The sequence below is a fragment of the Dama dama genome, chromosome 33 (assembly GCF_033118175.1).
Source record: "Dama dama isolate Ldn47 chromosome 33, ASM3311817v1, whole genome shotgun sequence".
NCBI classification, from domain to species: Eukaryota; Metazoa; Chordata; class Mammalia; order Artiodactyla; family Cervidae; genus Dama; species Dama dama.
Window position 1 is genome coordinate 25,392,555 of NC_083713.1, and position 26,326 is coordinate 25,418,880.

General features: G+C 40.4%; 1 long non-coding RNA gene and 1 other non-coding gene across 3 annotated transcripts in view; both read right to left on the reverse strand.

Moving 5' to 3' along the window:
• LOC133051236 (uncharacterized) overlaps positions 1–26,326 on the reverse strand; it is a 90,954-nt gene that overhangs the window by 28,385 nt on the left and 36,243 nt on the right. For both annotated transcript variants that reach the window (XR_009691803.1, XR_009691805.1), the window contains exon 4: positions 18,378–18,457. This is a non-coding gene — a long non-coding RNA (uncharacterized LOC133051236). The remainder of the gene's footprint in view (positions 1–18,377; positions 18,458–26,326) is intronic.
• LOC133051340 (U6 spliceosomal RNA) lies at positions 8,288–8,389 on the reverse strand. Its single transcript, XR_009691839.1, has one exon. It is a non-coding gene; the product is annotated as a U6 spliceosomal RNA (small nuclear RNA).

Below are 26,326 nucleotides of genomic sequence, written 5' to 3' on the forward strand. Positions count from 1 at the left end.
AGCATGACTGACATTGACCTTTGCTCCATTCCTCTTTAGGATGCTACTGGAGGGCAGGCAGAACCACAAGATTTAATTTCCCCTACCTGGCTTCCTAGAGAGGAATTAATTGTAATCATCTCTATTTCTTTTCTAACTGCTTTATCTTTTATTGACTTTCCATCCTCACTCTTCTCCTACAACTATTCCTAATAAGCAGTTAATTCACTTACAGAATTTCTCATGGTTCAAAAAAAGGTATCCAGAAGTGAATTCAGGTATATAAGAATTCCGTGTTAGGGACACATGCGTCAGAGGAGGTGTCGTGCATCTCAGTTCCTAAATGGGTCTTGCTGTTCCTTGTCTCCATGACTGCACTGTCCTTTCTTCTCTTTGTCTAACTTACTTCTCAGTTTTCAAAATCTCATCTTTTCCTGACTGCTGGAATATATTTTTCAGGGACTTAATTTATCCCCCTCAGCATTACTGAGACTTGTTCATGCCACTTGCTGTCCACAGCCATTTGATAGTCCACGCTACGATTATATCACATTTTGTTTATTTCACTGTTAATGGAAATTTCAGGTTGTTTTTATTTATTACAAATAATACTGTTATAAACTGTATTCTCATCTCCTGGTGTACATGTGCAAGAATTTTGCTAGCATCCATAAGTGTGTAGGAATAGAATTGACTGGCCAGTTTTAATAGGTGATGCATGGATTTCTACTGTGCTACACTGCATGCGACATCCTCTTGTTCCATGTCTTTATAAATACTTGATATCAGCAAGGTTTTTAGAGAAGTTTCTTTAGCATTTGTTGTGAAATTGGTTTGATGGTGCTGAATTTTCTTAGCTTTTGCTTGTTTGTAAAGTTTTTGATTTTCTCTGTCAAATCTGTACAAGAGTCTTGATAGGTAGAGTATTCTTGACTGTAGGTTTTTCCCTTTCATTGCTTTAAATATATCAAGCCACTCCCTACTGGCCTGCAGAATTTCTGCTGGGAAGTCAGCTGATAACCTTATGGAGATTACCTTGTATATTATTTTTTGCTTTTCCTTTGTTGCTTTTAATATTTTATCTTTAACTTTGGTCAATTTGATTAATATGTGTCTCGGTATATTCCTCCTTGGGTTTATCCTGTATGGAACTCTCAGGGATTCCTCGACTTGAGTGACTATTTCCTTTCCCATGTTAGGGAAGTTTTTGACTGTTATCTTTTTTCAAATATTTTCTCAGACCCTTTCTCTTTCTCTTCTCCTTCTGGGGCCCCCATAATGTGAATATTGGTGTATTTAATGTTGTCCCAGACGTCTCTTAGATTGTCCTCACTTTTTTTCATTCTTTTTTCTTTATTTTGTTCCCCTGCTGTGATTTCTACCGATCTTCCCGCTCACTTATTCATTCTTCTGCTCATTTATTCTGTTATGGATTCCTTCCAGTGTAATTTTCATTTCAGTTATTGTATTGTTCATCTCTGTTTGTTTGTTCTTTAAATATTCTAGCACTTCATTAAACATTTCTTGTATCCTCTTGGTCTGTGCCTCCCTTCTTTTTCCGAGATCTTGGGTGATCTTTACTGTCAATACTCTGAATTCTTTTTCAGGTACATTGCCTGTTTCCACTTCACTGAGTTGTTTTTCTAGGGTTTTATCTTGTTCCTTCATCTAGAACATATTTCTCTACTGTCTCATTTTGCCTAACTTTCTGTGTTTGTGGTCTCCATTCCTCATGCTACAGAATTGTCATTCTTCTTAGTTCCGGAGTCTGCCCCTTATGGGTGAATTTGGTCCAGGGGCTTGTGCAAGCTTCCTGGTGGGAGGGACTGGTGCCTGTCCACCGGTGGGTGGAATGGGGTCTTGTCACTCTGATGGGCAGGGCCATGTTAAGGGGTGTGTTTATTGGCAGCTGTTGGCTCAGGATGACTTCAGGCAGCCTGTCTGCTGATGGGTGGGGCTGTGTTCCAACCTTGTTGGTTGCTTGGCCTGAGGTGTCCCAGCACTGGAGCCTGTAGGCTGTTGGGTGGGACCAGGTCTCGGTGCCAAAATGGCAACCTCCAGGAGAATTCATGCAGATGAGCATTCCCTGGTGCATCTGCCACCAGTGTCCTTGCCTCCGCAGTAAACCACAGCTGACTGCTGCCTCTGCAGGAGACTCTCAAAGACTCACAGGTAGGTCTGCCCAGATTTCTATGGTGTCATTGCTTTGCCCCGGGTCCCAGAGTGAAAGCTTGTGTGAGCCCTCTAAGAGTAGAATCTGTTTCCCTCAGTCCTGTGGAGCTTCTGCACTCAAGCCCTGCCTATTTCAAATCCAAGTGCTCCTGGGGTTCCTCTTTCCAGTGCCAGACCTCTAGGCTGGGGAGCCTGACATGGGGCTCAGACTCTTACTCCTGTGGGAGATCCTCAGCAATATAATTATTTTACAGTTTGTAGGTCACCCACTTGGCAATATGGGATTTGACTATATCACAAAAGTACCCCCCCACCATCTTGTTGTGGCTTCTTCTTTGGGGTAGAATGTCTTTTTGTGTAGGTTCGGATCTTTTTTGTCAGTGGTGGTTCAGCAGTCAGTTATGATTTTGGTGTTATCATGAGAGAAGGTGAACTCAAGTCCTTCTACCTGCCATCTTGTCTCCAACTTTGACAGTTTTTTTAAATTATCTGCTGTGTGTTTGTATACACATCTTAATGTAGTATAAAGGTTAAGAGATTAGGAAAATCTGCTTTCATCTCTTCCTTCAAGTCACTTAATTGATCTAAGGTTCAGTTTCCTTATCTAGAAAGTAAGAAACTATCTTATAATATTAATAAATGCATTAAATGAGACCATGTACTTAGCCTGACTTATTCTAAGCACTCAATAAGTGGTAGCCACTATTAGTAGAAGTAAATATTTATATAATAATCCCAAATTAACTAGAACCAAACTGACCAGAAGGGGATTAACAATTATACTTTTAAAGGAGAAATAGCAGAATTTCTGTATCAGAAATGTAAAGCAAACTCTAGACAGGGGTCACTTCATGTGCTGTCAGTCCCTCATACTTCACAGGCCTGGGAAATGAAAATTCCTGTTGCTTCAGTAATCAAAAAAATTATTAGGTTCAATTTGAAATCATAGAATCAAGACCTCATATATAGGGCAGCCTTAGACTTTATGATCCACAGTAGAACACTATTGAAAGTGGAAGGGAGTGCTAATCATAGTTGGTTTAGTACAACAATCCTAGCTCTGCCACTTGCTCCCTGAAAGGCCACCGACAAGTTATTTAGCCCTGAGATCTAGTTTCCAACACCACAAAATGGTTACAGAGCTTAAAGAAATATACAGACATCAGCAAAATACCTGGCATATGTCAGGCGCTCAGTAAAAGTTTCCTTCCATTTCCTAATCCTTTTGCTGTCAAATGTAGGCCATATTCAGGAAGGAGTTTTCAATGCATTCAAGAGTTTGGTAAAATTTGATTATAGAATTCTTAGGAATAAAAATGCTTCTGAAACTGCTCTGATTTGTCCAAACTGGAACCATTCATTTGGTTCATTAATTCATTCAATAAATTTTAATTGAGCATTTATAGCTTCACCACAGTCAAACCAATGTTCCCACCATAACTCTACCAGTTGAATGATCTCTGAGAGGCAGTTAAGAAGGCCAACATCCATGTTTCCACCAGGAATGGGCACTACTTCAGTCACCCAATCAACAGAGGATTCTCTATTAAGGCGAGAATAAATACTTTATTATTTCCCCCTCTAAGTAATTATTTGGTTTCTTTTTTTCTTAAACTCAATTGGTAAATTACATGGATTGATTTTTTTTTTTTTAAAGTTCTTAAACCTACGGGGAAATTGAAAAAAAGAAAAAGATTGTATTATTTTTAAGTTTTGATGGCCAATAAATGAGGGGTTTTGTTGTTGGTTTTGATTAACTTGAAAAGTCTACTCAGTTCTCTTAAGCATTCCGAGTAACTGAAGGCTTCCTGCATGTAGAATTTAGAGCGGCCCTCCTCTGCTGTCTGCACCACAGCCCTGCTTCTCTCTGCTCTGACCATTTGGCGCTTAGTGTCTATCTCTGGAGCTACATGTAGCATATATGTATTTCTCTCACTGGTGAATGTTTGGAAATGCCCCACCCATCAACATTCTATTGCAAATCCCTTTATCTTAAAATTTTGCTTCCAGAGGCACGTTTCTAGGAAACAAATGAAACTCCACCTTTGTGACCACCACTTGGAAGGATTGCTTCCTTCTAATTCCTCACTTTTGTATCAAATGTTTAAATTTATTACTTTATTTTTTTAAACAATAGAGCCCCCTAAATTATCTAAAGCTTCCAGCCTCACAAAACCTGGATCTGTCCTCACATTATGGTCCTCCTCAGGTTCTGATATAGAACTTGAACAAAGTGATTGTCTTAAAAAAAAGTTTAAGCCACAGGCTTTCTATAAGAGTAAAATGAGAATTCCAGATAAAGAGTACAGAGCAAAAGTGTTTGCTTCCTCTGTACTATAGAGTGGCCTATAGCTATTTCTAAAATAATTCAGTCATTGTACTGCCCACAGATAATTAGATTAGAACAAATAATCCTAAAATTCACAGAAACCACAACAGACCCCAAAAAAACAATCTTGAGGAAGAACAACAAAGCTGCAGATATAGCTCTCCCAGATTTCAGACTATACTACATAGCTATAGTAACTTAAAGAGTATGGTACTGGCACAAAAAGACACAGGGATCAATAGAGCAATACAGAGCCCAGAAATAAACCCATGCACCTATGGTCACTTAATCTACAACAAAAATATACACTGGAGAAAAGACAAACTCTTCAAGAAGTGGTGATGGGAAAACTGGACAGCCAACAATGAGATTAAAACTATGAAATTAGAACATTCCCTCACACCAAATAAAACAATAAATTCAAAATGGTTTAAGACCTAAATGTAAGAATGGAAAGCAAAAAACTCCTAGAAGAGAACATAGGCAGAGCACTCTTTGACATCAGTTCAGTTCAGCTCAGTCGTTCAGTTGTGTCTGACTCTTTGCGACCCCATGAACCGCAGCACTCCAGGCCTCCCTGTCCATCACCAACTTCCAGAGTCCACCCAAACCCATTTCCATTGAGTCGGTGATGCCATCCAACCATCTCATCCTCTGTCGTCCCCTTCTCCCCCTGCCCTCAATCTTTCCCAGCATCATGGTCTTTTCAAATGAGTCAGCTCTTCGCACCAGGTGGCCAAAATATTGGAGCTTCAGCTTTGACATAAATTGTAGCAATATTTTTGGATCAGTTTGCTAAGGCGAAAGAAGAGCAAAAACAAAAAATGAGGTCTGATTAAATTTAAAAGCTTTTGCTTAGTGAAGGAAACAAATGACATAATGAAAAGATGAACTGTGGAATGGGGGGAGAAAATATTTGCAAATAATGTGACCAACAAAGGATTAGTATCCAAAATATGTAAACAGCTAATACAACTTGATATCAGAAAAACAACCCGATCAGAAAATGGGCAGAAGATCTGAACAGATATTTTCCCAAAGAAAACATTTGGATGGTTAACAGGCACATGAAAAGAAGTTCACCACCACTAATTATTAGACAAATGCAAATCAAAACCACAATGAGATATCACCTCACACCTGTCAGAATGGCCATCATCAAAAAGTCTACAAAAAACAAATGTTGGAGAGGATGTGGAGAAAAGGAAACCTTTGAGATTCCTCAGAAAACTAATAACAGAACTACCATATGATCTAGCAATTCTATTCCTAGCATTTATCCAGAAAAAAACAAAACACTAATTCAAAAAGATATATGCACCCTAATGTTCAAAGCAGTACTATTTATAATAGCCCAGACATAGGAGCAACCCAAGAGTCTATCAACAGATGACTGGATTAAGAAGATGTGCTACATACACACACACAATGGAATACTACTCAGCTATAAAAAAGAACAAAATTTTGCCATTTGCAGCAATGTGGATGGACCTAGAAAATACTATACTTAGTGGGAAAAGTCATACAAAAACATATTCTATAAGATTATCACATATGTGGGAACTAAAAAATAATACAAACGAATATATATGCAAATCAGAAACAGACTCACAGATATAGAAAACTTGTGGTTACCAAAGGGGAGAGGACAAATTAGGGATATGGGTTAACAAATACAAACTACTATGTATAAAAGAGCTAATAAGAATGTACTGTATGACACAGGGAATTACAGCCATCATCTTTTTTTTTTTTTTTATTAGTTGGAGGCTAATTACTTCACAACATTTCAGTGGGTTTTGTCATACATTGATATGAATCAGCCATAGATTTACACGTATTCCCCATCCCGATCCCCCCTCCCACCTCCCTCTCCACCCGATCCCTCTGGGTCTTCCCAGTGCACCAGGCCCGAGCACTTGTCTCATGCATCCCACCTGGGCTGGTGATCTGTTTCACCATAGATAGTATACATGCTGTTCTTTTGAAACATCCCACCCTCACCTTCTCCCACAGAGTTAAAAAGTCTGTTCTGTATTTCTTTGTCTCTTTTTCTGTTTTATGACCCAACAATACCACTCCTGGGCACACACACTGAGGAAACCAGATCTGAAAGAGACACGTGCACCCCAATGTTCATCGCAGCACTGCTTATAATAGCCAGGACATGGAAGCAACCTAGATGCCCATCAGCAGATGAATGGATAAGGAAGCTGTGGTACATATACACCATGGAATATTACTCAGCCGTTAAAAAGAATTCATTTGAATCAGTCCTAATGAGATGGATGAAACTGGAGCCCATTATACAGAGTGAAGTAAGCCAGAAAGATAAAGAACATAACAGCATACTAACACATATATATGGAATTTAGAAAGATGGTAACGATAACCCTATATGCAAAACAGAAATACAGCCATCATCTTGTAGTAACCTATAACGGACTACAGTCAGAAAAATACTGAATCACTATGCCGTATACCTGAAACTAATAAAATATTGTAAATCAAACATGCTTCCATTTTTTTAAGTAAAATAATAAATACATACACACATAAAAGACAATATAGCCTCAACTGAATACATATAATCCCATGGAAAACTCGTCCTTGTTTTCCTCATTGGGCTATGTACTGCTTCAGACCTGGACCAGCATTTACCACCCAGGGCACATCGCCTCTTTAAGTGACCTAGTTTCTTTCAACTCTTTAGTTCTTTTTAGCTTGAGGAGTAATCATAATCTTTACCTTAAGGTTTTGAAAGGGATGTTACATACTTGTACCTTTCAGCTTATCTTATCAGACAACAGTTACCTTTTAAGGGGATCTTAGGGGAGCCACTAAAGTTCAGAGATCACTTCATTACACACAGATATCTGAAAGTTCCGTCTCAGAGTCAAACATCAGTGTGAATAGCTCATTTGCTCCCCTGTGTATTTCCCTTCCTTTGTATTCCCCATTATTTGTGGGGTAGTTATTCTATTTGTATTACAATTTTTAGTGTTGAAGTTGGAAAAGCCAGGTGGTTCTTTCCAATTTCAAATAATAGGATTCGCTTTCCCACAGTTGCCCGAAGTGAATGTTGTGTCCTTTGCCTCAGTCATATAAGTTGCACTCATTCACAGGAAATACGAAGTTAGAGGGGAAAAAAAGAGAGTCATGCTCTAAAAACCTGAAACAAGTGGCTCTGCAATTTCAAAGAATTTTCACATACATTACATCATTTTACCCCAAAGCAGCCCTATGAAAGAAGAAGCAGCTCACCTCCCACATAACAAATGCAGGGCTGAGACACAGACAGAAACCTGACTCTAAGGTCTCAAAAGCTGCGGGTGAAAGGATCTGTTTCAATCACACTCACTGAATTGCATTCTAACCCTTTCTGTCTTCAATCATTTGACAAATATTATTGAGCAATCTTCTCAATAAGGAGAAGGCAGGGTGTGAGTCTAGCTGCAGATACAAATGTCAGTATACCACATAATTCCTGTGTCTTGGGGAGCTTATAGCCTTTTGAGGGTGGAGGCAAGTGCACAAATAACTCTAGAACTAGACAGAAAGCATGTGCTAGTCAAGAGCTTGATTTAATGCATCATGGGGATCCAAAGATACTTTGACACTGGTTGAGCCTTACTACCTCACAATCACAAATCAAAAGGTTTCCCTCTTTCTGAGTGAGATTTGCATCAAAATGAAAGTTAAGGATTACCTGCACTAGAATCACCTAGAGTGGTTTTTACATACAGACTCCTGGACTCCACCTCAGGCCTACCAAAATAAAAGTCTCTTGGAACTCAGAAAATTTTTAAAAATATGGAATGCTTCATGAATCTTCATGTCATCCTTGCACAGGGGCTATGCTAATTTTCTCTGCAGGCTTGAATTTTGGTATTTGTGCTACCATAGCAAGCATGAAAATTTGTAGTTCTGACAAGCTTCAAGGTCATTCTGATGCACATTCAGGATTTAGATTTGGGTCTTTAAAAGCATACTGCTGCTGCTGCTGCAGCATACACTCATATATATAAGAATGTATTTTTATAAAGTAATACGGAGATTAAATCATAAGATGCCATTCACTTTCGTCATACCCATTTACTCCATTTAAAACTGCCCCACGCATGTTGATTCATTAGAATACTATTAGTCTTGGAAATACTTTTTTATTACAAAAATCTCTGTCAAACTCTTCCCCTTCCTCTCTCCCCCTTTGTCATCTATTACCAAACTCTGTAATACATTTCCTTAATCTCTCAGTCAAAGAAAAACTCTTACTGACATCCCTGCACAGTCCTGGTGAGTTTGCATCAGCATTCATATTAAGTATGTCCTTTTGTGTTTTCTTAAATTAAGTGTGCTTGCAATGTGTGGCCTTTCCTCATAACATTTTCTGGTGAGTTCTGGTAAATAGTTTTGATTCAAAGTGCTATCAAAATATATAGTGCAGCTACTGCCATAAGAAATACAAAGAGCATCATGTTGGATGTTACGTTTTTTAAGCAACTCAAGATGACCATAAGGAAAAGGTTGTAACAAAGGGAAAGGATCAGCAGAGGTTCAAGGGTGGCGGAAAGCTTTTGACATTAGAAAGGAATCACAAACATACCTCTACCAGGGAGGATGAACTAATGAGTGGTAATGGGAAGAACCTATGGTTTGTGACATCTGGGGATCTGAAGAAAAGAAAAAACCCACTTAAGGGGAATTTGACCAAAAGAGCTTGTTCATTTAAGTTCCCCCGGAACGGACATGGCCACAGTTAACAGGGAACACTGTTAGTGCTGCTAGGGTTACCCCTCCATTCCTGGCAGTGTTTCACTGTAGCCAAAGGAAACAGCTACAAGATGCTAAAGCAGCAGTTCTTAAACCTCAGAGAATCACCTGGAGAGCTTGTTAAGACAGAGTCCTGTGCCCCACTGCCAAAGATTCTGACTCAACAAATCTGGGGCGGGAGAATTTACATTTCTAACTGGCGTCTAGGTGACCCTTGATGCTGCTTGTTTACTTTGACCAGCACTGTTGACTATGTGTAGTAATGGAACAGTTTTTTTCCTTGGCATTAAAATAATATGTATTCATAGCATCAAACCTGAATACTGTGTCCATTATTTGTATCATGGTTGAAGAAACTTAGGCAAGAAGAAAACCAGTTGCCATGGCACTGTTCCTGAAACATAAATTAGGTCTTACAATCCTCTAATCCTCTCTGACCATCAATCATATCTATTAATCTTTTTGTTACTGTTGCCTTGTCCACATATCATGGAGGGTGGGGTAGAATCCAAATATTAATAAGTGTTAAATTACAGAGTTTTAAAAATCAAATCAAAACAGCAAAAATCATGAAAAAATAATTCATGAAAGCTGACAAGCCTTCATCCTTAATCACCATCTCAAGGTTAAATAATGATCAGAATTCATTCAGTTGAAGTACTTACATTGCATCCTGATGTTTGACTATCATATAAATATAACTGAGCTATTAGGATCTATTTTTCATTGCAGATGAAATTGATGTATCTTTGTGTGGTATAGTCTGACACAGTAAAATTGTTACTGTCTAGGTAGGATATTCATAAAAATGTAATTATCGTAATCAGAACAGTCTTTAAGCTCATGAGAGGGGATTGCCAGATTCATGATTGGCAGTTTTCAATCACTTCATGTATAATAAAGAAACTTTTTAAAGCAACCCTAGGAATCATTAATATCTTAGAGGGAAACTATTCTGATCAAATAACAAAGGGTGTTTGGAGATGGTGGTAAAAACTCAAGTTGGCCTCCTCTTCCAGGCTTTGGGCAGGACTGGAGGGAGCCATTCAATATATTCCCTTAAGTTTACTCACCAACAGATTTAATTAGCAGTGCTATTTGCTGGCAGGGTGCTTTGAAGAGAAGAGATCATGGAAAGACCACTGTTACTGACTCAAACGCATTGATCATTTTCCTTCTTGAGTTCGTAACTCATTAGGGAAGTAGCCCCACGCTGCAGTGCATGTGCCCCGCCACCTGGGGAAGATGCAGCAAGTGCCATCAGCGGGATGGGGCCCTTGGTTAGCTGGAGTTTCCGGTGTTCTCAGTGTCCCAAATACTGGTTTAGGCAGCATGTTTAATAAATGTAGGAAAGGAAAGTGAAGTCACTCAGTCATTTCTGACTCTTTACAACCTCATGGACTGTAGCCTACCAGGCTCCTCTGTCCATGGGATTTTCCAGCCAAGAGTACTGGAGTGGGTTGCCATTGCCTTCTCCAGGGGAATCTTCCTAGGGATCCCCTAGGGATCTTCCCTTCCCCGAAACCAGGGATCGAACCCGGGTTTCCCACATTGCAGTCAGACGCTTTACCGTCTGAGCCACCAGGGAAGCCCCAATAAATGTGGAGACACCACAAACAATCCCACGCTGGTGGGCAAGAGAAATAAAAACCAACAAAACAAAGTCAACAGGCTGTTCAATTTGAAGGAGAAACTAATCTTCCCAAATGAGAAAGCAACTTTTTTATTTCCACTGTCACTTTTAAAATTATCCAGTGAAGGAATGTTCTTTCCCTGCCCCTGGATGAAAACCTCCATAACCCTATGCTAGGACTGGTTTTAAATCACTCCCAGGTAACAAGTCCTACAGCCACTGTAAGTCTCCAACAGTCTCAATTAATAAAGAACCAATCCTGGTGTAATAATCAAATCCCGGAATCAGATTTAAAAGTGAAACTTTCCCTTTGTTCTCAGGGGCATCGGGCAGTCAAGAAGCCAGGGACAGGGGCAAGGTCCATCTTTTCCTTTATTCTACCTACTGTTTCCAATTATCTGCCCCATTTCACTAAATATGGTTGTTACAGGGTCAAAGTGGGAAAAGGAAGAAGTAAAGGAGGATGGGGCTGGGGGTTCTTAATTGACTGGCTTTTCTCTTTTTGGACTAAGCTAGTGTATTGAATGGAGAAGGCAATGGCACCCCACTCCAGTACTCTTGCCTGGAAAATCCCATGGACGGAGGAGCCTGGTGGGCTGCAGTCCATGGGGTCGCAAAGAGTCGGGCACGACTGAGCGACTTCACTTTCACATTTCACTTTCATGCACTGGAGAAGGAAATGGCAACCCACTCCAGTGTTCTTGCCTGGCGAATCCCAGGGACGGGGGAGCCTGGTGGGCTGCTGTCTATGGGGTCGCACAGAGTCAGATACGACTGAAGTGACTTAGCAGCAGCAGCAGCAGTGTATTAAAAGTTGCCTCTTTCTGGTGTGGGGAGCTCTCATGGGGAGGATCAGACACCCACCATCCTTTTCTCACCTGAGGTTCCCTAGATCAGCTAAAACTTCCTTAGCTCTGGGTCAAAACTCCAGCTTATCCCTTCAAAAGCCTGAGAGCCCCGCTAGGTGGCCCTATTGGACAGTAACAAAGTTGTCTCTATCTCTCCCTCTCTTCAACCCCCCATCCCCCCCCCACCTCGTTCCCCCTACTTCTCTCTTTCTCTCTCCCAACACTGGCCCACCCAGCCCAACCACTTCTCCTTTGTTCCCACTGTTAGAATTCTTTCCTTTTTAGTTTACAAGTGGGAGTCAGATCATCTTCCTCCAGAGAAACCTCATTCACATATCTTCCCTCCCCATCTTCAACCCCCTTTTTGTTATGGGGAATAGCTGAATCCAGCACCAGCTGTAACATCCTGGAATCTTCCTGGCACCACTTTCCAACACTATTCACTCACTGGGAAAGCTTAGCCTGGCCCTTCTTCCTCTTGGCAGTGGTCCTGCCCTCAGGCATGACTGGTTCTGCCCAGAAGGTGGTCCTGAATTGCATTCAGTTAATAGCCCACTTGGCTGCTACACTAAGTTCTGCTTTCCACTCAGCTTCTTTCAGTAACAAAGGTGATATTTTTACCTCTATCCGCTACCTTTCCTGTTGTTTCTCAATTTGTTCAGAATCCAGGTGAGGAAGATAGGTACTGTTTATTAAGCCCTCCTCAGAGGCCCAGCCTTTTACCTTGAATGTACCCCAAAGGATTGGAGTCATGTTACCAGTTTTTTGGATAACTCCTTTAAAGTTTTCTATCTTTTTATGGCTCTTCTTTTCAACTTGTCATGTATTTTATCTTGATGTAAGAACTATTTGACATCCTGAAATGTGTCAAATGGGAAGTAATTAGCTAAAAGCTTTTAGAGTTTCCTTGAGGAGTAATTGATTATAACTATTTGATGGCATATATATAGCCATAAAATGAGGATCTTTAACATGAAGCCTTAAAATATTTCTGGAAAAAAAATGACTTTCAAGGAGACTCAGATTCTTCCTGGTTTTGCCAAAGACTAGCTATATGTGATTCTTGCATAAGTTGCTCCACCTCTCCAGACCCAGTTTTATTCACTTATAAAATGAAGTTGTTGTCGCTGTTCAGTCACTAAGTCGTGTCTGACTCTTTGCGACCCTGTGGACTACAGCATGCCAGGCTCCTCTGTCCTCCACTGTCTCCCGCAGTTTGCTCAGACTGATGTCTGTTGAGTCGGTGAGGCCATCCAACCCTCTCAATCTCTGCCATCCCCTTCTTTTGCCTTCAGTCTTTTCCAGCATCAGGGTCTTCTCCAATAAAATGAAGAGTTTGGCTTAAAAAATCTCTCTGGTCCTTTCCCACCAGTTACCATGAACCTGTGAGGTCTTGAAAGGACCTGGGAGAACATTCCTGTTGCTCAGCAGGCAACGCTGGTGACATGGGGGGAAGTTAACACCACAGTCTCCCGTGGTATTCATGAACGCGGTCCATGCTCTGCTTAGACATAAACACTGAGTGTGTCCATATGTATGCTAAGAGATCTAGGTGGGGAGATTTGATCCTGGGCCCAGGGAACTTGTGAGCGTGAAGGAAAAGTTACACCACTCACCAATGTTGCTAAACACCACTTGTTGTTTTACTTACCCAACAGTTACTGAGCACCTACAATTCTATGTAAAAAAAAAAAAAAACCTTGGAATTGGGTTTAGGAAACAGTCTCCTCTCAGAGCACCAGTTACATACAAGGGCAGACCTATGGGAAGCCCACGGTCAGGATGGGTTGAAAGTGGAGTGAAGGCCCGTGATGGTCCACATGGAAGCCTGCGCTTCCAAAGACAAAAGGTATTTCCATTGGGATAATGACGGCAGTGCTTCTCTTTTCTCTCCCCCCCCTCCCCTTTTTTAAGACATGACTATCAAGATTCAGTGTGTTTACAGCTTGACTACTGAATAGAAAAATGTGTCTATAAAATACTGGTAGTAGTAGAAAGGGGTAAGGCTCACAGAACCAGATAAATATATTTATTCACCTGTCCCAAGCCATTACCAATCTCCTTATACCCAAGAACTGTCTGTCCTCTTCTAAACTTTATTTCTAATATTCTGGCTACATAATCAGATTTAAAAAATTTTCAGAAGGTCAAAGTCTTACCTCCATGAAAAACTATCCTTAAGTACATTCTTTATGACATTTCAGACGAGCTTTGAGACTCTGAACCAGAAAGATGGTTGCAAGTGCATTTATCTGGGGTAGCAAACAGTAGATTCAAGTAAAAGTTACATGTCAATGCAGTTTGGCAAGTATCTCCTGAGTGCCTTTCATGTTCCTGGCTCACTGCACTCAGGACAGAAAAGGCAGCAGAAATTCTGGTACGTTCTCCAAGCCACAGTGTCAGACAAACAGCAAGCCTGCTGCCTGAGCCACCACTTGCAGACAGCGAGCCTGCCCCCAGTGGGCTCCAATGTCGCTCTTTGCTCTTACCTATCTCCAAAGCTGAACCCTGACCCTGCCTTCTTTCTTTCAGTGACTTTTCCAAGATAAGCTATGCTCACCTGCTTAAATGGATCACGTTATGCAATTTTAAAAGCTTTGAATTTTATTGTGCTAATGGACATTTAACTCACTCAGAATTCTGATCAGGTAGTTTTTCCTAGGGAGGTAGGCACTGCCTTACTGTGTATAAGTATTGACTATGTTGAAATGCCTTCTAGGCAGGATCCCTATAGGAGGATGTTTCCACTGAATACATATGTAATTCTGTGTAGTCAGCAAAGGAGAAGGGACACCACCTGAGACCTGTCCAAAACAATGAGACGTGTGAGGAAAACCTCCAAGCAGGCAGAGAAATTGGAAGGGGTTGTGCCATAATTAAGGTGATCATATTTTCCTAAACAGACCCAAGGGCAGATGGCCTGACACATGGTCTGAAAACAGATTATTTGAATTCTAGGAGGTATGATCACCATCTTCACAATGAATGAAGCCAGTGAGACCAGCAGCTGTTCAGAGTGAGAGTCATCAACAATGAGTCTCTGTACTTTGAGGGATCCATAGGAACGGGTGGGAAGCCTGCTGATGTCATCCACTTATGAGCCAGGGCTTCTTCACACAGCACAAAGGAGGTTTGTTACCAAGGGGTTCATGGAATCACTCACTGTCATCACCTTGTTTGCAAGGACAAAGGTGCAATCTACAACTGACCGAAAAACAATAAAACTTTGCTTTCAACAGTCTGAGAATGCAAAATACAAGCAGGAGCATCATGTTATTTATCAATTAAAAAAAAACAGAATCAGGAACAAGCACAGGTCAGATCATCAGATAGCCTTTGCTTTTTTCAGTTCTGTAGCTGCTTCTTAGATTTCAAACATCATACCTGTTTTAAAAAATTAAATCCTCATCACTGCCTGCTAACTTTGTGCATTCAATTTGAATGCTGGGAATTGTCTTCTTGCAAAGGAGGAGATTCAGAAATTCCAATTCTCCTATTTAATATGAATATTATGTCCAGCATAATGTAACAGAGGAAAAGTTTCCCTTTGTTGCCAACACTCAAAGTCACCTCTTGATTATGTGCTTTGATGATGAGACTTGGGAAAATATTTCAACTCCAGTTCTTATCACCAACACAGAAGGTTTAGGCCTCTATCTCTACTTTTAAGTTGCTGTGTGCTTTTTCAATTTGTATCTCATCAAAAACTGATTTTATTTAAAATATGACATCAAAACAAGTTAATTTTGATGATTCAATGATTTGTGCTATCTGTATCATCATTTTAGCTCTATTAGTGTGGTTAACAAAGACTTTGACTCAAGATCAAAGTTTATAGGGTTTTTTTCCCCCTATATCAGGGCTTTAGATAGTGAACAGAAACACAAAAGAAATTTATTTGAATATACCTGGTGTGTTATTTATAGCTGCAAACGATCAACTGAAAGCGGTTTAAATACACCTTTTTAAATAATCTCACATAAGAAGTCTGGAGGCATGGCATTTGCAAGGTTGCCTAATCCAGTGGCTCCATGACTTACTGAGCATCTGGACTCATCCCACATTTCCATCCCATCATCCTGGATACATTGGTGTTAATCCTTAAGCTTACTCCTTAAAGTCAGAAGATGGCCACTGAACACCAAATAACAACCTCACACCTCATGTAAAAAACCAAAGATGACAAGAATCCTCATAAAGAAGGAAAGGGTTTCCCAGAAACCAGGCACTTTGGAAAAAGTGGCCAGGCTTTTTAACAGGAAGCAGGCTCTGTCAGTGCATTAAACAGGTGAGATGGATGGTAGTTGAATAGACAACCAGCAATATCACCACAGGTGGGAATTGAGAAAATGCTTACTTACATATATTGAAGGTTAATGGAACCTTCTGTGAGATGAGCTTATACCAAGTAACCAATTCCTAATCAGTTAAAATAGTACAAAGGAGAGGGTATGTATATAAGGTATGTCTAAGGTGCGTATAGCTTGATAGTTGAGGGACAGTCAAAAATGAGCAAATCTTCTAGTCAATGCCTGCTACAATCATGTGCTTTCCAATGGAATTATATAAGCTTGGAATTATATTATATAACCTACGAAGTGTGTTGCCAAAAAAACCAAGCCAAGTCAGATTAAACTTCTAGAGCTAATATTCAGCTTACAGGATGTACAGGGAATAAAGGAACTTGTTAAGCAACATCTCAGTGAACTAATCAGCAAAATCCAAAAATGGAGGAAATGTAAACCTGATATTTGATCATAATAAGGAATTTTTATCAATATTTTTGAGTACTATAAAGGTATTGTGGGAAAAAAAAAGTATTGTGGCCATGTTTTGTTTTGCAAGTACACCTCTTTATTTTGCTAATCACTTAATCCAAACTGAAGCTACGTTTTTAAAAAGAATCCATATCTTTTAGAGACACATGCTAAAATACTTACAGCAGAAATGAAATGACGTCTGAGATTTACTTCAAATGCCTCAAAATAACCCAGTGGGAGTAGGGGTGGAGGTTAAAGTTGGGGGAATGACAAGCTAGGAGGATTTATAGTCACTTATTCCCTAGCAGTAAAGCCTCTTCATTCTGAGAAGGTATAATATAAATCTAGTGCACATAGAACCAAGAAACTTAATTCTTAGGTTTTATTTGCTTTCTCTAAGTGCAGCAAAACCAAAAATCAAACCTCTTCACAGCAATAAGCCAGTTTTGCTCCAAAAGGAACTCAATTCAAAAAAACAAATGCAACGCACACACAATAAACAGCATAGACAGGATTCACATTCTCAAAAACACCCTTTAAGCTCCAGGCTGTTTGCAAAAGTTCCATGAGCTCCACCCCCAGTAAAGCATCTAAGTAATACAGGACAAAGCTGTGATCAGATACATTTAGGTATTTTCTTGGCTATAATCTAAGCCATCTCCTAGACTTCTACTTAAGTCATCTTGAGACTACCTCAAGAAACTAGTTTAGTTCTCCCTTTTACCAGGGTGAAATAGTAACAAGAGGCAGGGAAAAGTTGGGGTGGGAATTGTCCAGCAAGGACCATAAAGGGCTGAAGGAGATAATTGTTACCTTGGGTATTGTTCTACTTTAACAACCTTCTTACTCTCTGACTCTATCTCTCTTCATCTCCCACCTGGGCTTGTATTGTGCTCACATCCTCTGGCTTCCCCAAGCCTTTCTCATCTCTGCCCTCTCTCTAAATTTTCAATACTCCCAAACTCAATTATAAATTACAAAATTAATGTTTCAATTACAGTAATATGTAATAAAGCACTACTAGATTCTTAGATTTGTTTGATCCCCTCAAGCCATCTCCCATCAGAATTCTAATTCCCATTCTCTCCAGGTGCTGACTTAATCTGTTAGGACTCTAATGGACATTCTCAGCTCACAGTCCTAAGAGCCTATCATCTCATGTTCTTTCTCATCAGAATGCTCAGAGGTTGCATTCTAGAGAGGTAGTTATTAATATGCCTTCAATAACAGAAGCTAAGGAGGGGCTACAAAGAAGAGAAAAGCATGCCTGATCATTCTAATTTACTTTAATGTAATAACGATTCCCAGTTAAAGGAATAGTTTGGTTAGAGCTTGGGACTGAGCATCATGCAATTACTCGAACAAGGTACTGGTGAGCTTTGCTCCTCTACCTTTATGAAAATTTTGTCACAGAAATCAAGACACAGGCTTTACAATGTATGTGATAAGGTTCATGTCATCTAGACAGTTCCACAAAAGTTATTCCTTCACAGTGGTTAAGATGACTTAGGACACCCCCAGTTCTAATTTTATACCCCCCCCCTCAGATAATATGGAAATGTTTCAAACCATCGGACTTTTGGGAAGGAATATATTCTAGAACAAGTTTCTAAACCTTACTGGTCATCAGGATCACCTAGGATTTTTTTTTTCCCCATGTCCTGAAGACCTACTGAATCAGATCCTCAACCAGAGTAGTGGCTAAAGAAAGTAAGTGGCTGAGGTAGGAATGTTTTTAAACTCTCCATGAGCTTCTATTATTGGTCAGGTTTGGGTACTATGTTGAGAGCACAGGGCCACCTCCCAGTACCTGCTGAGTCATGCCACTTACCTGCTCAGAAACATAAAGGAGACAGAGAAGCCCCAGCCTGCTTCCCACCTACCTGACAAAGTGCTTCGCTCCTCTGCAGTCCAGGCCACCCAATTCAGCTATTCCTACTTCCATGCAAGCAGGTGATGCCTCCTGTAGAAAAAAATAATAATAATACATTTACTAGGATTCTAAATATGGAGCTTTACAAATAGCTAGTTTCATTTACCAATGAAAACATTTTTGCAAGGTTGGTATCACCATCATTTTGTAGCTGAAAAACCTGGCGCTGAGATGATTAGAGTGCGATTTTGCCCGGTTTCCCCCGTGGTTCACGGAGAGCAGATTTAGAACCCAGCACTGTGGGACAGGAGAGATTACTGATATAGTCACTTATACCCTGTTCCTACCTCTGTTGGAGACTTACTGGATAGAAGGGAAAAGCGATTTTCCCCTTCCTTTCCTCTCTGGAAGGAAACCTAGCTTTTTATTCCGAAGCTCAGGACTCTCTCATGCTTTAGGTGTGAGAACTTTAAGAGCTTCTTTTTGGTTGAGAATTCTTGGTTCTTCCAGAAAAGAAGCTGGAATTATCCTTAAGGGGGAGGACATGGAAGGCAGTGTTTCACAGAGAAGACAGCTATGCCCCTACCCTGAGAAAATGGGTTCCCAGAGGCTGGAGTCAGGCATGGACATTACTTGCACCCAAGTGCGTAGAGCAAGTCAGAGTTTTCCACTGCACCACCACAGCTGCAAAAAGGCAAAGAACGTTCTACCCTCAAACAAACTCAGGCAGCTGTCCCACCTCAAAGGGGAATCCCAGAAAGAAAAACGGAACTAACGTTCACTTCACACACACAGTATATCTAGAACGTCCACCCTCGAGCTCAGGGCACCTCAAGAACCTTCAAGAGCAGATGGTGGCCCTGACTGGGCAAGTTTTCCTTTTCTTCCCCATCCCCCATAGCTAGCTACTGAGACGCACAAAAGGGTACGTTGTATACAGAGCCCTTGGGGTCACACTCAGAGACCTTAACTACCTGCTCATGGAAGGTGGTCATCTGCTCACAGATTCATAGTATCTGATTCTTCATCAAATTAAATAAGTAAGATGAGTAAAAGAAGCCAGACATGACAGAACACAAACCCTATAATCGATTATACAAAGCTCAAAAATGGACTAAAAACCGACCCAAAATGATAGAGGTTAGTACAATAGTTACCTTTGGCCAGGTACCAATTGGGAGGGGGCCCAATGGAGCCTTCAAGGGGGCTAGAAACATTCTTTGGCTTGGTTCAGATAGTAAATACTCAGGTGTAAACACATGTGAAAATTCATTGAGCTGTGCCTTTAAGATATGTACACGTTACTGTTATGCAAGTGTTAACTCCACAAAATAAGTACATAATAAAAGCAAATAAGCCAACAAACTTGGATACTAAACAATAACCTACAAGATCCACCAGCTTCAGCTTGCCTGTTACTGGGGCCACTTAATCCTCTCTTGCTGACTCAATCCTTTTCTAGTTCCTAAAATCAATCTGGCTCCCTTCACCAAAACCACACAGGAAATTTTGAAAGGCAAAAGAGAGCACTCAGCCCAATAGGGTAATCTGCAGCATGATGTGTGTGTGCAGACGTGACAGCCAGACTGCCCAGGTTCAAAATCCCTCCTCTGCCACTTTATGATTACAGCCTTAAGCAGCTTACTTAAATTCCCTATTCCTCAGTTTCCTGATCTGTGTAATAGGTTTAAAAGTTGGGATTAAACAAGATTAATCCATGTAAAGGCAGTCAGTAAATACCCAATATTGCCAAGCCTATGATAAGCACATTGCCAATATTGTCTCATTTAATTCTTAGAGCAACCTTGTCTGATAGATGGTGTTAACCCCATTTTAAAATGAAAAAATGGAAGCTCATAGAGGTGAAACTTGCCTAAGTTCACCTGGTTGAAAAGGGGCAAAATTGGGGTTTGAACTCAGGTCTGTTCTGTCTTTTCCTGTTAGGGGGCTTACCTGACCACCACCTGGGTTCTCCTAAACCCTGTGTTCCACTGGCTTCCTCCTGTGCCTCCCTGCTGAAACTTGACCACATGGCCCACCCTTCAGGGAACTTTCTAGTCCTTCAGATTCTGCCTGAGCCCCAGGTTCAGAATAATCAGCCTAAGTAATAGGCATCAATTGGATCAAGATGGTGAATTGAACACATAAGATCACATCCCCTTCCACCCCAGTTTTCTTACAATGACAGGTGAAAAGTATTTTTAAAGAAGAAATTCACATAGCACTGATAAACAGGAAAAGGCACTATTATCAGAAAAATTTGAAATATAAAAGTTAACAACATTGACAAGAGTGAAGAAAAAAATCACATCCCCAAACTGGCTGCTGAAAAACCAAATAAATGATTAAAACAATGGAAAGAGCAAGTCGAGTTCCACACTCAGAGGGACATTTACAATAATACAGAAGGCAGCTCTGAATCAACCATCAGGATAACTTATTAAAGAACTGTATTCAGAACATGGGGTCCATTGGCCTTCCCCTGACCCTAAACTAGCAGAAAGAAGACATCAGAGGGACATCAGAGAGTGGTGGGATGCAAGAAGACAGGAGGAAGTGTTAGATGACAAAATAGCTCTGCAAGGCTCACAATGTTCATAGCCTGCCACCAGAGTGAGGCCTTCCATTGCTCTAGCATCACAACAGAGAAATACTGCAAATGTGTGGTGTACTGGTTTTCTATTGTGGCCGTAACAATTTTCCACAGTGGCTTCAAACAGCACAAATTTATTACTTTACTGTTCCGTAGATCAAAAGTCCAGGAATAAACTAAGGTGTCAGCATTCCTTTCTGGAGATTAGGGGAGACTTTGGTTTTTGCGTTTTCCAATTCCCAACAGCCACCACATACCTTAGTTCATGGCCGCCTTCCCCCATCCTCAAAGACAGTAACACTGCATCTCTCTGACCCCTCTGTGTTAGTCACGTCTCCCTCCGATCACAGCTGGGAGAGTGTCTCTATTTTTAAGGAATCATGTAATTGGGCCCACCTGGATAATACAGGCTAATCACCCTTTCTCAAATTGTCTAACTTAATCATATTTGCAGTGTCTCTTTGCCATTTAAAGGACCATGTTTATAAGTTCCAAGCATTAGGCTATGGACATCTTTCCAGCCATTTTTCTGCCTATCACACATGTTTACTGGGGGCCTGGCAGATAACTCTGCTTTCAGGTTTGGCAATTTGAGTGTTAACTGTTCCATCCAGGACCTGAATTTGGAGTGGCAAATTCAGGTCCTGGCAGCTTTCAGGTTTGGCAATTTGAGTGTTAACTGTTCCATCCAGGACCTGAATTTGGAGTGGCAAATTCAGGTCCTGGCAGCTTTCAGGTTTGGCAATTTGAGTGTTAACTGTTCCATCCAGGACCTGAATTTGGAGTGGCAAATTCAGGTCCTGGCAAAGACTGGCAGCAACGACCTAACCAGACTGTTCCTACAGAGTATCCTTGTTTGGGGCCACCTTGGATCCTGCTGGTTTTTTAAGCCTGGTTTTCAGCCTTCAAGGTAATTCTGTGAGCTACCCAATAACCTGCCAAAAAAATGTTTTTTGCACAAATTAGCCAGAGCCAGTTTCTGTTACTTATAATCAGAGAAGAGGCAGATTAGCATCAGACTTCTCATCAGCAATCTTGGGTGCTATATTCTGAAAGAAAATGATTTCATACCTAGAAATCTATAAAGGCAAACTTACAATCAAATATGAGAGCAAAATTGGAGACATTTTTAACATACAAGGATTCAGAAGTTTTGCCACAATCATATTATCTCTAAAATAATTACAGGACTCAAAAATGCACTCAAACAAAACAACAATGGCAAAAGATAATCCAAAGAAACAGAGGCTGTGAGATAAAAGAGAAAAAAACTGAATCAAAACCAACAGTAAAACTTGACTAGAATAAAATTAATTTGGTAAAATCAGTTACACATGTAGAGGTAGAAGGAGGAAATCAGAGTAAAAATTTCTTATTTAATGGAAAGACATAAAGATGGATTAATTCTAGATGCTGATTTTAAAAACATGTATAACCATGAGAAAACTTGATCCATCTAATAAAAGACAGCAAGAAGAAACAGAAAGAAAAAAACTGAATAGAAAACATAAGCCAAGGTAACATGAGTATATTTAAATATATTAGTAATATAAAATGTGAATGAGTTAAGTTCCCATATTAAAAAACCAAGTTTTGATCTGGATTTTTAAAAATCCAGCTATATGCCATTACAATTAAAAAGAAAGACAGCTATTTCCAGATGATGAAAATCACATTTCACTAACAAGACATGAGAGTCAAGAACATTTAATCTCTTAATACAGAATTTTTAAATTCAACAAGCAGAAGGCCTTAGAAATACAAGATTAGGGCTTCCCTGGTGGTCCAGGGGTTAAGAATCTGCCTTGCAATGCAGGGGACACTGGTTCCATCCCTGGTCTGGGAAGATTCTACATTCCATGGAGCAACTAAGTTCGTGTGCTACCACTACTGGAGCCTGGGAAAGCCCACGCTCTGCAGCAAGAGAAGCCACTCCAATGAGAAGCCTGTGCACCACAGCTAAAGAGCAGCCCCCTCACTCCACCACTAGAGAAAGCCCTCATGCAGCAATGAAGACCCAGTGCAGCCAAATAAATAAATAATAAATATTTTTTACAAAAAGAAATACAAATTGATCAATCTATATTGATGTTAGAAAACCTTAATACATCTCTTTGAGAAATTGATAAACCAAACAAAAAAAATATTTTAAGCTAGTGCATTTGAGTAATGCATATAAGCACTTGGAACTATGTCTTGCTGCTCACACTGTTCACTAAACCCCCGGTAGATAAGGCATGACCAGGGAAGCTGGAAAAAGACTTGAGGAGCTGTGGGGACTGCTGACATGTTCATTCTCTCTGGGCAGGAGCAGCGGCAACAGGGAGTCTTCAAAGACTGCTGATACACTAAGACAGACCAAAGTGGTCCGTGGCCAAGTGGGCACACAGGCTCCGGGCTTCCATGGTCAGCAATATCATTGTTTACCGAACATAAGGTCTGAGGCCATGAGAGCATGGGACAGGAGAGCCTGGCTGAGTCTGAGTTGTCAGTTCATTTCCTCACAAACTACAAACAACCTTGTAAAGGTCCCAGGGACTTCCATCGCACAAAATCCAGCTGTCTGCATTTTACTCCATCTCTCAACAGTAATTGACACTTGATGCCCCCTCTCCCCGAAGTACTTTCTACCTGAGCTCCAGAGATGCCATGTTGTCCTAACTCTCCTACTGCTTTGTGGAGCCAGCATGCCCACAGCTGCTTGGCTGGTCCTCCTCCTATTCCCGACCATGATCAAGGTAGTGCAGGCTCAGTTTCTCCTTTCTTCTCTCTTTACACTACTTTCCTAGGTGGTCTCACCCAGGTCTCAGTCTTTAAACATCACCCCTAGGCTAATGACTCCCAGATTCACTTCTCCAGTCCTAAACTTTCCCCTGAGCTCTGGATTCCTGAATCCAGCTTTACTTGAATATGTAGCAGGCATCTCAAATTAAACATGTCCCAAACTGAATGCTTGAGTTTCCCTACATACAAAAACTTCCCTAAAATTTGTGTTGTTAGTCTCAGATTTTTTTTTAATTGTGGTAAAATACAAACAACATAGCATTTACTGCTGTAATCATTTTAAAGTATAAAATTTCATGACATTTAGCATATTGACAATGTTGTGCAACTGCTTCTATTGTCTAGCTCCAGAAGTTTTTCATCGCCCACCCCCAATGGAAACCTCCATTAGGCTGTCACTCTCCAGTTCTTCCACCGACCCTGAGCCCCTGTCAAATACCAATCTCTTTTCTGACTCTAAAGATTTGCTTATTCTGGATATTTTTTTCACACACATGGAAACACACAATATGTAGCCTTTGGTGTCTGGCTTCTTTTCACTTAGCATAATGTTTTCAAGGTTCAGCCATGTTGTAGCATTTATCAGTATGTCATTTCTTTTCATTGCTAAATAATATTTCATTGTACGGATATATTACATTTTGTTTATCTTTTCATCTATCGATGGATATTGGGTTGTTCCACTCATGCACACCACAGTTCTTCCAGTGCCCCCTGCTGTCTCCCTCATCAATCATCTCTCTCTCAGTTGGAGGCACTACCATTGACCCAGTTGCTTAGGTTCCCAAAACAAGGAGTCATCCTTGACTTCTCTCTGCCCCTGGTCCCACCCCACCCCAATATCCAAACCATCAGCTAGCCCTAACTGTTACAACATCCAGATATGTCCCAATTTTGGTCACATTTCCACACTTTCCTGGCTACCACTTAGTCCAAGTTACTGTCCCTCTGGCCACAACTAAAGATCATTTTGCTCCCTTTCCTTCCCCTCCCATTCATTTCCTGACAACAATCAAAATTATCTTCTATAAATATTAATCAGCTTATGCCACAGCAGTGCTGAAGACCCTTCAATGGCTTCCTATTACACTGGAATAAAATCTAAATGTCTTCCTATAGCCAACAAGGTCAGTATGAACCAGCCTCCGCCTACCTCTGTATCTCGCATACATTCTCCAGCCATATTAGTCTCTCTTGGAGTCTCTCCCAAACCAAGCACTTTCCTGATTTAGGGCCTTTCTACTCTCAGAACTTCTGCCTGGACACACACACATTCCCCTTTAACTTTGCTTGGCCTCCTCCTTCTCACCTCTGCAGAGAGGCCTTCCCTGATTCTCCTTTAGGAACTAGAGCTCTCCCCCCTCATCTCCCTAAGCTCTTACCTGTTGGGTTTTCCCCTCATACAACTTAGAACTCTATAAAATTGTATTTTTATATCTGTTTGTTATGTCTTCCCCCTACAAGAATGTAAGTTCTAAGACAGTAAGTATTTTGCCTTCAGCCATATCGCCAGGGCCTAGAGCAGTACCTAGCATATATGAGGCATCCAGTAAATACTTGTTGCTTGAATAATGAATGAATTGTATTATATACACACACAGAAAGAGTACTTTGTGCTTAATAAACAGAACATCCATCCTTTGCAAATATCCTTGAACACTGAATAGGTCATGAAGCACTCTTAAGCATGTTGGTGAGAGTGTAAATTACTGTTCGCTTTCTGGTGAATAATCTGCTACTATTTACCCAATTTTAAAATGCAAATATCCTTTGAACCAGTGTGTGCCTACTCAGTTGCTCAGAAGTGTCCAACTGTTTGTTACCCCATGGACTTCAGCGTGTTTCCATGGAATTTTCCAGGCAAGAGGTTTCCATTTCCCACTCCAGAGGATTTCCTGACCCAGGGATTGAACACACATTGCTGTGTCTCCTGCATTGGCAGGCAGATTCTTTACCACTGCACCACCTGGGAAGCTCATCCTTTGAACCAGTACCATATATTAAAAAGTCCTCCCTTTCCCGATGAATTTGATTGGCACTTCTGTGATAAACCAAATAATCCTTTATATGTGGGCCTATTTTTGCACCCTATTCTGTTCTGCTCATCTTTTATCTATCTGATCACTTGCAGCGATGATGTGGAGATTCATATGGATCTGAGGAAAGTTTCTTTTCCACAATGTAATTTTTTTTCTATTGTTCTATGTCCTAGAACTGATTACTTTATAGAATAATAGATATAGTAAAGATTTAATATTACAGTGATATAGAGAATACTTTTGGTTTTGGTAGGAAGATTTTTACAGTATTTAGAAGAATACTATAGGACATTGTCTTCCTGCACCTTGATGTGTATCTGAGATCAGGGAGTAACATTTTTTTAAATTAAAGGAACTGCCACTTTGCTTTTTAATATTCTTGTTCAATTTCCTCTCCCCTCCCAAAATTCCTGAGAGACACTGAAATGATACAAATATGTTGCAAATAACACTGAAAAAGAGATATGCTTTGAATGGCACTCGGTATTAGAGTAAAAAGTAAAATATCTTATTAAACCAGTTCTTGGTTTGAGAAATTGTTGC